We start from the raw sequence: 13,798 nt of genomic DNA, 5'->3' as shown, positions 1-13,798 counted from the left end.
ATTCTTTTAGAGGGCCAATTACTGCACAGTGCACTAAATAAGGCTACTTCTTTTTTTACTCTTTTTTAAATTACTTTTTTTTTTTTTTGAGACAGAGGCTCAAACTGTTGCCCAGGCTGGAGTGCAGTGGCACCATCTGGGCTCACTGCAACCTTTGTGTCCCGGGTTGAAGCAATTCTCCTGCCTCAGCCTCCTGAGTAGGTGGGATTACATGCCTGTGCCACCAAGCTCGGCTAATTTTTGCGTGTGTGTGTGTGTGTTTTTAGTAGAGATGGGGTTTTGCCATATTGGCTAGGCTGGTCTTGAACTCCTGGCCTCAAGTGATCTGCCCACCTCAGTTTCCCAAAGTGCTAGGATTATAGGCTTGAGCCACCATGTCTGGCCTAGATAAGGTTACTTCTCTGCTGAACACTACCCAGTAAATTTTTAAAAATGAAATTTATTTTATGTATATGATTTATGTTTATGTTTATGATTTATGTTATGTTTTATATTTATGAAAGGAATTTATTTTCATGTCAGATGTCTTCAGAAAGTGCTTTGCCAATTTCTAGTCCCATTTGTAATGTAATCTATCTCAAACTGGTAGAATTTTAAAAGAATAATGCTCAGATTATGTTTATATGAGGAGTACACATTTATAAGAAAGAATTTGGAAAACATAAGATTGAAAACAAATATTAAAATTACCCCAAATCTTATTCCTTACATATCAGCACTATTAAGTTTTGGTGTATTTTTTTAATATTCTTAAGACTGTTTTTAATCTCACTTTTTAAAAAATTGTCAAAATGATGCATGTTGTTTGTAACAAAAAATCCTAACAGTTTAAAAGTTAAAACTAAAACATGATTTGCCTCCTTTTCTCCTCTCCCTAATTCCTATTCATGACTACTATCTTTGCTTTTAAAATTAGCATTACAATGTGTTTTTTGTGCTATTATAAATTTTAGTATAAATACCTAATACTACATTATATGAATATACACTAATTTATTACACACTGTCAGAGGTTTAGGTTCCCTATTATAAGTTTACAATTAACTTTTTTGTACAAAAAGTTTTTTTCTGAATTTAAGTGTTTTTTTCCCCAGAAGTAGGATCACTAAGTTAAAGCCATTTTATATTTTTGAGTCCCTTGCCATGTAATTTACAATAGCTTTTAAGAAAAGTTATTTCAATTTTCACTTCCAAGAACAATGGAATTTCTGATATTGAAACTTTGACTGTCATGACTGATGACAAGAGATTTTTCAACCAGAGGCCTTTCTATGTTTCTGTCAAGTCACTTTGCAGAACACCTTTTGCATTACACTTACTTGACTATATGTCCTCTACAGAATGGCTCCTAGTAAAATATATTTTTATCTTTTAAAAATGTGTCCATTCTATCCCAGAAAACAGCACCCACCAATTTTACACCCTTGGGATATCCTATTGGATAACAGGTCAGTGGCTGCCATGCTTCATGTGCATAATAATCCCAGGGATGGGGAGAGTGTCACTATGCAGAATGGGCTCTTACTCCTTAGGCTGAGTGAGTGAGTCTGGGGTTGGGATCCTGGAATTTGTATTGTTAACAGGGGATTCTGATGCAGTGAATGATCTCTCAGCAGTCAAAGAGAATCTCTACTCTGTAGATTAAATTACTGATTCTTGATGTTTGGTGATTAACAGTGGTTGATTGTTAAAAAAAAAAAAAAAAAAAAAAAAAAGCCATATAGTAAAAATGAATGTGGGAAATACTGACATAAACATATTAAACAAGGTTAAATGTATTTCTCAGGATTTTTAATATGCTGATGCTCTCTAACTTTTCAATATGCTATTGCTCTCTGGCTTTCCAAAGAGGGTTTATTTTTTTGCAGCCAAATTTATGTAACTAAGAGAATTCATTTCATTGTTTATTGCTTATTTGTTTATTTATCTTTTTGAGTCAGGGTCCCACTCTGTCACCCAGGCTAGAGTGCAGTGGCACGATCTCGGCTCATTGCCATCTCTGCCTCCTGGGTTCAGGTGATTCTCCTGCCTCAGCCGCCTGAGTAGCTAGGCTTACAGGTGCATGTCATCATGGCTGGCCAATTTTTGTTATTTTCAGTAGAGACACGGTTTGCCATGTTGGCCAGGCTGGTCTCGAACTCCTGACCTCAGGTGATCCTTCTACCTTGGCCTTCCAAAGTGCTGGGATTATAGGCGTGAGCCACTACACCTGGCCTGTTTATTTTCTTTAGTTTTTTTTGTTTGGGCGTGGGCCAACTGTTAACATCTGATGTTCCTGGTAACAAAGTTGGAAAATCCTGGATTAAGCGATCTATTACAGTATTTCCCATCATTCCCTTAGTACTTTAAAAAATTTAATGAACTTCCCTAGGCACATGGCTTTTATTATATGGTTTAGGCAAAGTAAAATTTTCATATTTTGTAAATCTAAATTTTCAGGGCTAGATTGACTTCCTAGCAAACATGCTTTTTTTCTTTATATTCAAATGCCTTTTTTGTTCATTCTCTTAATAAAAAGTGTACCAAAGAAACCTGTTTTGAAGCCCTCCATTTCCTATTAGTGCCTATTAACTAAAGTAAGATGTGATCTAGAAGAACTTCATATAATAGAAATAAAGCCCACGTGACCAAAAATTTAACACTCATCCATCAACAACTGCTTTAGAAGTGGCAGTGTCTTTATTGTTTAGAATTTCTAATGTTGGGGTTTATTCAAAGTGTTATAAAAAAGGTCTTTTGAAACACTCCTGTAGCAAATTATTTTGGCTGAATTACAAATCCTCAAAAGTGGGGCTTTATTATAATGGAAACAGAGTTAGAATAAACTCTAACAACATTTGTAGGCAGCACTGTGTAATGAGGGTTGAGTGCATTGCTATATTATGACTAGAGGCATATCTTTTCACTATCTCAGTAAAGCACTCCTAGCTTTTATACACAGTGTTATTGGTCAAGTGTTCTGTAAGCTTCCCTGTTTCTTTTTATCCAATTGTTTCACACATCTTCTGCATATGAAGCACCGCAATTTCAGGTGACCCTATCAGGTTTAAATTATTAGCTCTGGATCATTCTCCTGTTAGAAATGTTTTACATATTCATCTGTAGAAGTAAATAACAGCTTCAACTTAACATGTCAACAACTCTATAGAACATTCTAGCTAACTTCAATGAGCTTTAATCTTGTTAATAGCACCCCCTGAAGTCTGGTTGGTCAATAATCAGGAAGGAAAATACAGGGTAACTCACTAATTTTGTACTGGTGTTTTGTAATTTGCAAAGCAGGAAATATACTTGAACAAATTAGAGAAATCTTGAAACACTTCTGTGAGGCAGATATTGTTATAACTTCTTCCCCACAAAGGTGGAGAAGCTGAGACTCAACTAAATTAAGTAACTCACCCAAAATTTCTTCCTCAGGAAATGATGCAGCTAGGACTCACAGCCAGGTAGTTTGATGTGAAAATCTGTATTTTTTTTCTATCACATATAAGTTTCATTTCTCCAAGTCACCTTCCACTTAGACTATATAAACTCCAAGATAATTTGATGGTTTACATTTACCCTTTAAAGATAACCAAGGAACCTACCAACTTTCCAGTGACAAATATTTTCCATGTACCTTTTATGAAAGCAGTACAGTGTTGAGAACTGAGTGAATTACAGATAATTGAGTTTCAGTAAATTCTGTGTTCACTCATTAGTCTTGTGACATTGAGAATGTTACCTCCTTGAGCTAGTTTCTACTTATGAAAATGAGGACTGACTATAGCATGTAGTTTATGGGATTGTTATAACATATTTATGGAATATGCCCAACACAATACTGAGGGTACCCAGTAACTAACTTTAACTTTATTTGCAAAATTTCACAATGTTTAATTTCACCTGAGCCAGAAAAACAGTAAAGGGTAAGAAATCCCCCCACTCTTTGTGTTCTGGAAAATGACTTAATAAGACTTACAGAGGCCAGGCATGGTGGCTCACGCCTATAATCCCAGCACTTTGGGAGGCTGAGGTGGGTGGATCGTTTGAGGTCAGGAGTTCGAGACCAGCCTGGCCAACATGGTGAAACCCCGTTTCTACTAAAAATACAAAAGTGAGCTGGGTGTGGTGGGGAGACTGAGGCACAACAATTGCTTGAACCAGGGAGGTGGAGGTTGCAGTAAGCCAAGATTGTGCCACGGCACTCCAGCCTGGGTGACAGAGCGAGACTCTGTTTAAAGAAATAATAATAATATAAAAAGACTTACAGATGCCTCCTTTGTTTACTTATAACAAGGCCTGACATAGATCCTCAAAATTTCTTTTTTTAGCCTCATAAATGATAAGCTAAACTGCTTGTCCCATTGATCAATTGGAACAAAATTCTTGGTATTCAAACTTTGGTTAAGCTTCTTTCCTTTCTCCAGGACCCTGAACTTTGGCCCACCCTCAGCCTGGGCTAGCATACAATGCCCCTTTAGAATAAGCTGATCTCGAGGTCAGACATTCTCTCATATACTATCTGATTGCACCATCTTTTATTCTACTTTCCCACACCTGGCTCTTCCTAGCTTTGTTTATTCCTCTCTGAAAAAGAAAAAAATCTTTTTTTTTTTTTTTGGCCTAACTTTTGAGATGCTTGCAGATCTCATGGTCAGAGCATTCTTCCTGTTACAATAGTCCTCCTCCCCCTATTGCAATAGTTTCCTTACAGTAATCTCCCCTTACAATAATCTTTTTGAATAAAGTCTCTTCTTACTAAGTCCAGATTTGTTTTTATTTGACAAATGTATAGAAGGATATTCTATGAAAGAGATCTGCAACCACTAGCATGTTATCAAGAAGATTCCACTTTGGGAGGCCGAGACGGGTGGATCACGAGGTCAGGAGATCGAGACCATCCTGGCTAACACGGTGAAACCCCCGTCTCTACTAAAATATACAGAAAACTAGCTGGGCGAGGTGGCGGGCGCCTGTAGTCCCAGCTACTCGGGAGGCTGAGGCGGGAGAATGGCGTGAACCCGGGAGGCGGAGCTTGCAGTGAGCTGAGATCCGGCCACTGCACTCCAGCCTGGGCGACAGAGCGAGACTCCATCTCAAAAAAAAAAAAAATAAGTGAAAATTAAAAAAAAGAAGATTCATAGAGTGAATGATTTTCTTTTGGTGGCTGCTTATGACATTGTCCTATAGCTCATCACTGGTCACTTAGAGGGAGGGATATCAGGGTAAGGTCTAGAAAAGTTGCAGGAGGGTGGGAAATAGAACTGTTGTGACCAGCAAAATAATAGTCTCTTCTTTCTATTTAAAACAAGCTATAGTATATCCATCTGTCTTAGTCCACTTTGTGTTGCTATAACAGAATACCTGAGACTGGGTAATCCACAATGAACAGAAATTTAGTGGCTCATGGTTCTGGGAGGTCCATGATTGAAGGGTCTGCTTTTGGCAAGGGCCTTCTTGCTGCATCAGCCCATGGTGGAAGGGTGAAAAGAGGATGAGAAAGAGCAAGAGATTGAACCCTCAGCCTCAAGCTATTTTATAATTGGCATTAATCCATTCATGAGTGTGGAGCTCTCATGACCTAAATAGTTTCCATTAGGCCTCGCCTCTCAATGATGTTGCACTTGGGGATTAAATTTCCAACACACACTGTTTTGGGGACACATTCAAGCCAAAGCACCGTTCTATATGCTTCTCTGTATATAGAACATATAAAAATAATGTTAGACAAGAATATTAAAAGAATGGAAAGCTGTGATAATTTTTTTTTTTCTTACAGCAAATGTTAAAATGGTATGAAGAGTATGGTCTCATGGTGATAAAAGAAAAAATATGTTTGTATACACAGAGGAAAGACTAGAAGGTTCTGTACCTGTTAACGGTGACTGATCCTAGAAGAGCGAAATTTAGGGTAAGATTTTTCATTTCTTTTTCCCCAAAATGTCTGGATTGTTTTTAAAAAATAGTTGTTCTTTATTTTTGTATTTCAAAGGAAGTATATTGTCTTAGTCTGTTTGAGCTGTTTAACAAAATTCTGTAGACTGGGTGGCTTAAACAACAGAAATTTATTTTCTCACAGGTCTAGAAGATAGACAGTCCAAGATCAAGGTTCTGGCAGGGCTCAATTTCTGATGAGGGCTTTCTTCCTGACTTGTCAATGGCTGCCCTTTCCGTGTGTTTTCACAGAATACTTCCTTGGTATATGCACAAGGAGAGAGGAAGAGGGCGAGTTCTCTGGTTTCTCTTCTTATGAGGACACTAATCCTATCAAATCAGGACCCCACACTTATGACGTCATGTAAACTTAATTGTTTTCTTACTCCAAATATGACCACACTGGAGTTAGAGTCTCAACAAATGAATTTTATGGTGGGCATATACATTCAGTTCATAGCACATATACTTACTATAACAGAGACAACCGATGTTCTAGTCTTTCTTTCTATGTCCACACAAACATATATGGGGAGAGGGTAATACATGTACACTTATACATGCATGCACATAGCCACATAGACTTTCTTTTCGTTTTAATGAGATCTTACACTCCATGTTGTTCAGTATTTTGCTTTTTCCACTTCACTACATGTCCTAGACGACTTTACAAGTCACTTCATACAGATCTGTTTTATTATTTATAAATGAGTACCGTCATTTGTTGAAAGCATTTAGTTTTTCACGGTTTTTGCCTGTGTTATCTTTAAAACTTTTAAAGCAAACACAAAAATCAGTTAGGATAGTAAGAGCCTAATTGCGAACAAAGAAAACATTCACATTTTAAAAAGCTAGAAGGAAATAAATCAAAATGTAAAGAGTAGTTATTTCTGAATGTGGGAATATAGATAATTTTGTTATTTTTTTAACAAAATAATTTGCTTTATTTTCTACCTTACACTTTGTAAGGTTGCTGAACATTACTTTTCCCCAGTCTCTATATAGAGTCTTGCTTCAGTTCTGCCCTGTGTCTCTGCCACAGAGGACAAAACTTGAGCTCCTCTGGAAGTTACTCTGTTTAGCTATAAATAATAGCCAAAATTACATTTAATTGCATCATCATCATAATTTTCACTTTGTTTACATAAAGCAGTAGCTTCCTTTTGGAGAAATTGTGTGTTGAGGAGAATGTGTATGGGATTTGTGTTTGATAGACTTTTGTTTTAAACTAGTTGAACTGTATGTGACTTGAAAAAGTTGCTTTTACTTCTCTTAACACCTCTCTCAGCTGCTCAACAGAGAGTTGTGAGAATTAGAGATCAAAGGATTGAAACCCTTTTTTGTATTCATGGACAAAAATGCTGACACAACTATTTATTTCTCATTTATATATACCAATGACAAGTGGAATTTATAATCTGTGTAATGTCCTTCCAGCCCTCCTTTTAATGTGTGTGAAATACATAAGAAATATATTGGAATTCTCTTTCTGCAACTGGTTCACACAATGTTTGAGCCAGCGCTATGTCATTTCTCCTTTAGCTGGTTTTTATTCTGTGCACACTTGCCTTCTTTCTGTTATGCATTTTAAAAGTTATTTTGAAGACAGGGATATTGCTCACTCCAGACTGTTTGTTAAGAGAAGGTCAGGGCAGCTTTTGGTGGGTTTGGTCAATTCCTCTGGCATCACTGAGTGTCCCTGCAGTGCCCTTTTTGTTCTGCACAGTGGAAGCAGTGGGGACCCTGTTCCAGACTCCAGCCAGGTCTGTCCCCAGACTCTAACTCTGGGTTAGGCCTACAGAAGCGGGGAAAGAGGCGGGGTATATAGGAGGAAGAGATTGCTTCCTGAGAGCTTTTCCCACAGCATAAGAAACTGAGCTAGTGGTGGACTTTTCCCAAGTCCACTACCACCAAAAGCTTGGTACACAGGATGCTCTCCAATTCTTTAGTGTGGTCTGAGAGACAAACCACCTTCCTTCTGCTCTTAAAGAAGAAAAAGTAAAGCATAGACATTGTAGGCTATTAATACAAGCCAAAATGTTAAAATAAAAACCTTAGAACGTCTTCCATATTTGCTCCCCTCCTCACCACTAGGTCAATGTGCACAGCTAGATCTATCTAGATTTATATCTATATCTTTAATCCTAGATACAGCATTTTACACATGCATACACACACAAACACACACATATTTCTATATATAACTGTATATTATATATACACACACACATTCTTAACTCTATCTGGTTGTATGTATACAGCTAATATTTTTTTGGTCCAAAGTATAAGATAGTGTAACTGATGCTAGGGTGGCTGAAGCACTTTTGGCTTCCATTCCTTTAACAGTAATTCCACACATTTAAACCTCCTTCCCTCTCCCTGCCCAGTATGTACCCTAGCAGGTTGGCCTTGGAAAGTCACATTAATGTCTTTTCCTTGAGACTTGCCAATAGTTTCACTGGTGACAAAGTTTTGCCTAGACTATAGTTAGTACAGGAAGACTCTCGTACTTGCCTGGATATTATCTTTGTCATTTCCTTTCCTTACTTCCTCCACTCCTTGAGAGACTAGTAAATAAAAGGGAAATTAAAAAATAAAAGAAATAATTTGAGTATTGGTTCAGAAAGTTTTTCATCCTAGCCTGTTGACTTTGTGTCTAATCAAACAATCCGGGGTTCAAGTTGAGAGATGCAGTCCTTGTTACAGTGTTTACTGAGTTCAACCCCTCCCCACAGTCCACTGTAGCCAGGCATTGTAATAATTAAATTTTAAAAATATTTCTAAAAACAAGTTACTTATGCCACAATTTAATGCTTATGTCCTTTTGTTCTCTGAGGATACACAGAGCAGTTATTTGTGCTCACAGTTCTTCTGATTAAGCTAATAACTGGAAAATAATCACATCCAAATGGGCTTCAGGATCTTAAGTGGTACTTGTGCTTGAGAACTAACAGATAGTTCTCCTTTGGAAGCAGGTAGTTGGAAAGAACACAGCACAGAAAGCTTTAGGATGAATTTTCCTGGCAGCCATCCTGTATCGTCGAAGATGAGCTGCAGAGGACTGGCAGGGAGTGCTTTAGTCTCACAGCTTGGAACAAACACAGAAACACAGAAAGGATTCTGGAACTCTGCCAAATTGTTGGACCTCAGGGAAACTTGCTGGGCCTTATTAAAAATACATAGTTAAGTTCTGACTTTTGCCTAGTTCCCATTTGACCTTTTACCGAGATCTGTCTTTCCCAACCAGCCTTCAATCCCTGAGGAGAGAGTTAATGGCAGCAAGGAGTAAGGTGATTTGGTCTTCCCTTCAACCTGTTGCTACCCAACACAAGGACAATTGGTCTTCCACCTTCTTCACAGTTCATTCAGTCATTGTCCCTGTCTCCCAGGTGAGTTGAAGTGAGCAGCAGTGATGAAAACAAAGCCACACCTTTGTAATGATTTTTGCATCTAAATTGGACTTCATAAAGAAATGACAATGTGTGTGGCATGCTTAATAAGCCACATAATGTTCCTCCCGTATATTGTGTTTTACAGGCCTCTTAATCCTTAATTAAAACAATGTTAAAGTTATTATTGCTACTTGTTTCTATGTTTTATAGGCTCAATGAGGGAAGAACTTTGTTTTATGCACTGCTATATCCCCAGCACCTAGAACAGTTCCTGGCACCCAGTAGACCCTCAATAAATATTTGTAGAATGTTTCTAGAATGACAACTGTTATTGTCACTTCATAGCTTTCAAAGATCTTAATCATAATAAAGAGACTTCAATATTATGTGTAGTAAGTGGTAGGTTCTTTTTGAGACACAGTCTCGCTCTGTTGCCCAGGCTGGAGTGCAGTGGTGTGATCTCGGCTCACTGCAACCTCTGCCTCCTGAGTGCAAGTGATTTTCCTTCCTCTGCCTCCTGAGTAGCTGGGACTACAGGCATGCACTACCACGCCCAGCTAATTTTTGTATTTTTAGTAGAGACAAGGTTTCGCCATGTTGGCCAGGATGGTCTCAATCTCTTGACCTCGTGATCCACCTGCCTTGGCCTCCCAAAGTGCTGGGATTATAGGCATGAACTGCCGCACCGGCCGGTAGGTTCTTTTTAAAATCACTAACAAAGATCCTTAGTTCATATTCTTTAAAAGTAAGAAACATGTCTCGTGTTACTTATGCACCACCTCGAAGTGCCCGGAAAAGGAGCACTCCATAGGTCTAGTGAAGGCTGGTGACTACAAATGCCTTTCTAATACCACTTGGCTGAGAAACCATTCAAACTCAGAACCCTGTCCTGAGATGGCTAGTAAGAGCAACAGTGGTTCATGTAGAACCAGGGAACACAAACTTTGGTTTAACCATTTTCTTGTACTGTTATCAAATGAAATGATCTCTAGTTACCTGCAGTGCAGTCAAAGAACCACACACATGAACAACCAGTATAGAAACATCCCATTGTGACTGCCTCTATTTGTTGCTGTGCACATCTCCTGCTTTGTACCAGAAAAGGCTTTGAATGTCTGTCTGTGTCATTGTGGCACTTTTGACAAGATGCAGATTAGGAACGGGGAACTGAAATAGGAAAAAAGATGCCAAACAGGAACAGGGATAGGAATTATTATTGTCTTAGGAAAAATCATGTATAAAGTGTTGGTTGTATGTAAACTGTAGCATGAAAAGTTAAAGAATGGAATTAAACTAATAAAATTCATCTAAAAATGGAATGAATGAAAAAGTGAGTAAAGGGACAAATAAATGGTTAATCTAAAACCCATGTATTTGGTACAGTTTCTAGATCTCAGGAATCATGTTCCTGTTCTTATTTCGGTTTTGGCATCACATGTAAACCACTTGTTTTAAAATGCTGTATACTATGATTTTCTTCCTATATTAATATGCATGCTATAATATTACTATAGGAAGAAGAGCCCATGTTTCATAAATTTCACTGAAAAAGTACTAAGGAAAATGTGATTTGTAAAAATTGATTTCCCTAATCATTCATTTATTTATCTTTTGTGTTCAATTACTTATTTATCTTATTGCCGTAAAGGATGTGAGGCTCTGGAAATACACTGAGGAAGAAAGTGCAATCTTTGAAGATGCAATGGAAAATTTTCCACAAAGAGTATTGTTAAAATAATGCCTTCATTATGAGAGATTTGGGAATTTTGTTTTGTTTTGTTTTGTTTTGTTTTGAGACGTAGTCTTGCTCTGTCACCCAGGCTGGAGTGCAGCGGCATGATCTCAGGATTTGGGAATTCTGATGTCAAAGTCCAGTTAATTTCTTGAAAGGCAAAACTGTGTTGTCTACTTTACCAACATTAGTAAACCTGGTGTATTCAAATACCGAGTCCTGAAAGCCAAAAGGATGCTGGTCCTTTTAAGGTGTTTCTGATAAGGCAGTATGTCCAAGAGCACCTAGTTCAGAGTAAATACCTATTTACTCCTCTTTTTCCTTCAATAGCTTCTTGACTCATCCAAATATGATCTGTGGTTTTCTTCAGAAATTACCATTTCCCACCATCAAAAACTGAAAACTTCTGAGAGCAAATTTAATCTACTTTTGAGGAATATCAGAAGGATTCCTTAAAGAGTCTCAGATTTTATGTTTCTTTTTCTTAGTGCAATGCTTTTAATTTCTAATGTGTTTTGTTGTTGGTGGTGTTTTTTATTTGTTTTGAGATGGAGCTCACTCTGTCACCAAGGTTGGAGTGGCAGTGGTCCGATCTTGGCTCACTGTAACATTTGCCGCCCTGGTTCAAGCAATTCTCCTGCCTCAACCTCCCGAGTAGCTGGGATTACAGGCTCCTGCCACCATGCCCGACTAAATTCTGTATTTTTAGTAGAGATGGGGTTTCACCCTCTTGGCCAGGCTTGTTTTGAACTCCTGACCTTGTGATCCACACCCCCATCCCCACCGCGGCCTCCCAAAGTGCTGGGATTACAGGTGTGAGCCACCGTGCTGGGCCTAATGTGTGTTTTTAATAAAAAGAAAAGTTGAACCTAGAAGGGAATCCATCATAACATGCCTTAGTCATAGGAAAAGGTAAAAACATCCAGAAGATAAGAGGAAAAATTATATCACAAAGCAAGGAAAAAAAAAACCCAACACCCAATGCACACTGAATTTAGAACACTTCAACACTCTGTTGCATGCAAATACCTTACTCCTTATTCCACATTACTAAAAATACTTGTAGTTGCCCAACTGAGAAGGATTTGTTTAGCACAAATTTCTGGAGATGGTTAATTTCAATAACATTTAAAAATACACATTCTTAAATATATACATTTATACATATTCACTTAAGATTACTCTTTTTCCTCTAGGAATGACTTACATTGTAAACTACATTTCTGAGTAGCTTGTGTTTCTGTATAATGAAGTACCACTGGAGAGAACAGTCACTTGTGGCAGGTAGCAAAGAAATTTCAATAAAGTAAACTCTTAGGATTATCAAAATTATACATTTGGGGCTGTTAGCATGGCCTAGAAAAAGATGAGGACAGGCTCATCTCATTAAAAGAGAAGAAATAGTGGAATTAGCTTGAATCTAATTACAAGCCACACTATCTAATGTAAAAACATGACTGTTTTTTCACTCCCATTCATTTTGACTAGTAATTAGTTTTGGCCTCTAAAATGCCACCCTTTAATCATCCAAACACAGATGTGATTTGCCGTGCAATTTAATCTTGCTTTAATGAAGAACTAATGGACGCATCGCAAATTACTTTCCCTGTTGGAGAAAAATTCTATTTCCTGCTTTTCAAAAGATCAAGAGTATCTTGTGATAATAGCCCAAGCGGCCCTGGCAGCCTCACCGCACAGAGCAAACAAGCTCTTTTACTCAACTCCCAATTCAATGGAGAAAAAGAGGCTACAATTAGCAACAAAGCAGGGGAAACGCAGCATTACAGCCGAATCACTTTCTGTAGCTCAACCCCCAGTAACCACTGGCTTGTTAGAGCCAGGTCTAAAGTGTCAGGCAGGAACAATGCGCTGTGATAAATTACTCTCTTCAAACAGCTGCACTGCTAATTTTCAATTATACACACAAATGGCTCTCAGATTGGAAGAAAATGGAGTGCATGGGGAGAACAGTAGTAGATTTCTATGTTTGTTTGGTAGTGAGTGTGGAGGCGGGAGAATGACATCCTGAAAAGAAAGCGGTAGTGAGGAGTCAGTGTTTGAACTTCAGAAGATGAACCATCCCAAATCTTTCGGAGACCTGTGGTTTCCTCGCTTAGCGCTGGGTTCTAAAAGGACTGAAATTACGAGTTACTTTCCTTCGTGGGTTTGTTTTTTTGGTTTGTTTGTTTTGACCTATCACCCACTTTATACTGAAAATTCCCGACTGACCTCACTGCTCTGTCTTGGTAAGCCCATTTGGATTCACGAAGGCTCCGTTCCCTTAGGTACCCTTGCCATCTGTGTAGCAAACCCCTACAACCCTTCCAGCTCCTTCCTTCCTTAGTTCCTCAGCAACCTGACTGTGCTTGAACCTTCTCCTCTTTCACTCTCCTTCATACCATCAACTGCTAGTCCTCATCGCCAGAGTTCAATGCTTTCTGCGTAGACTCTGAAGAGACACCTCCTCCAGCCAAATACAAAACATTCGCCCTTATAGACTGAGAGAAAAATTTTAGAAATCTCAGTTTTTTTCTGAACTAGATTTTCCCTAAAGAGATATTAAAATTTGGTCATCTTTTCTCTCAAATAAGAAAGGGTATTATGAAATATTCCTTAATGCAGAGATAAACAATAAATCAATATACATTATTATTCTTTTTTCCTTACCTATGTGTTATCTACGTATCCTAAGTGGCAGCTTATTTGGAGGTTGATTTTTAAATTAGAGTTTGGGGAGATGCATGCTGCTGGACCATCT

This window comes from Macaca mulatta, chromosome 2 (genome assembly GCF_049350105.2).
Source record: "Macaca mulatta isolate MMU2019108-1 chromosome 2, T2T-MMU8v2.0, whole genome shotgun sequence".
Lineage (NCBI taxonomy): Eukaryota > Metazoa > Chordata > Mammalia > Primates > Cercopithecidae > Macaca > Macaca mulatta.
This window is presented reverse-complemented; position numbering follows the sequence as displayed.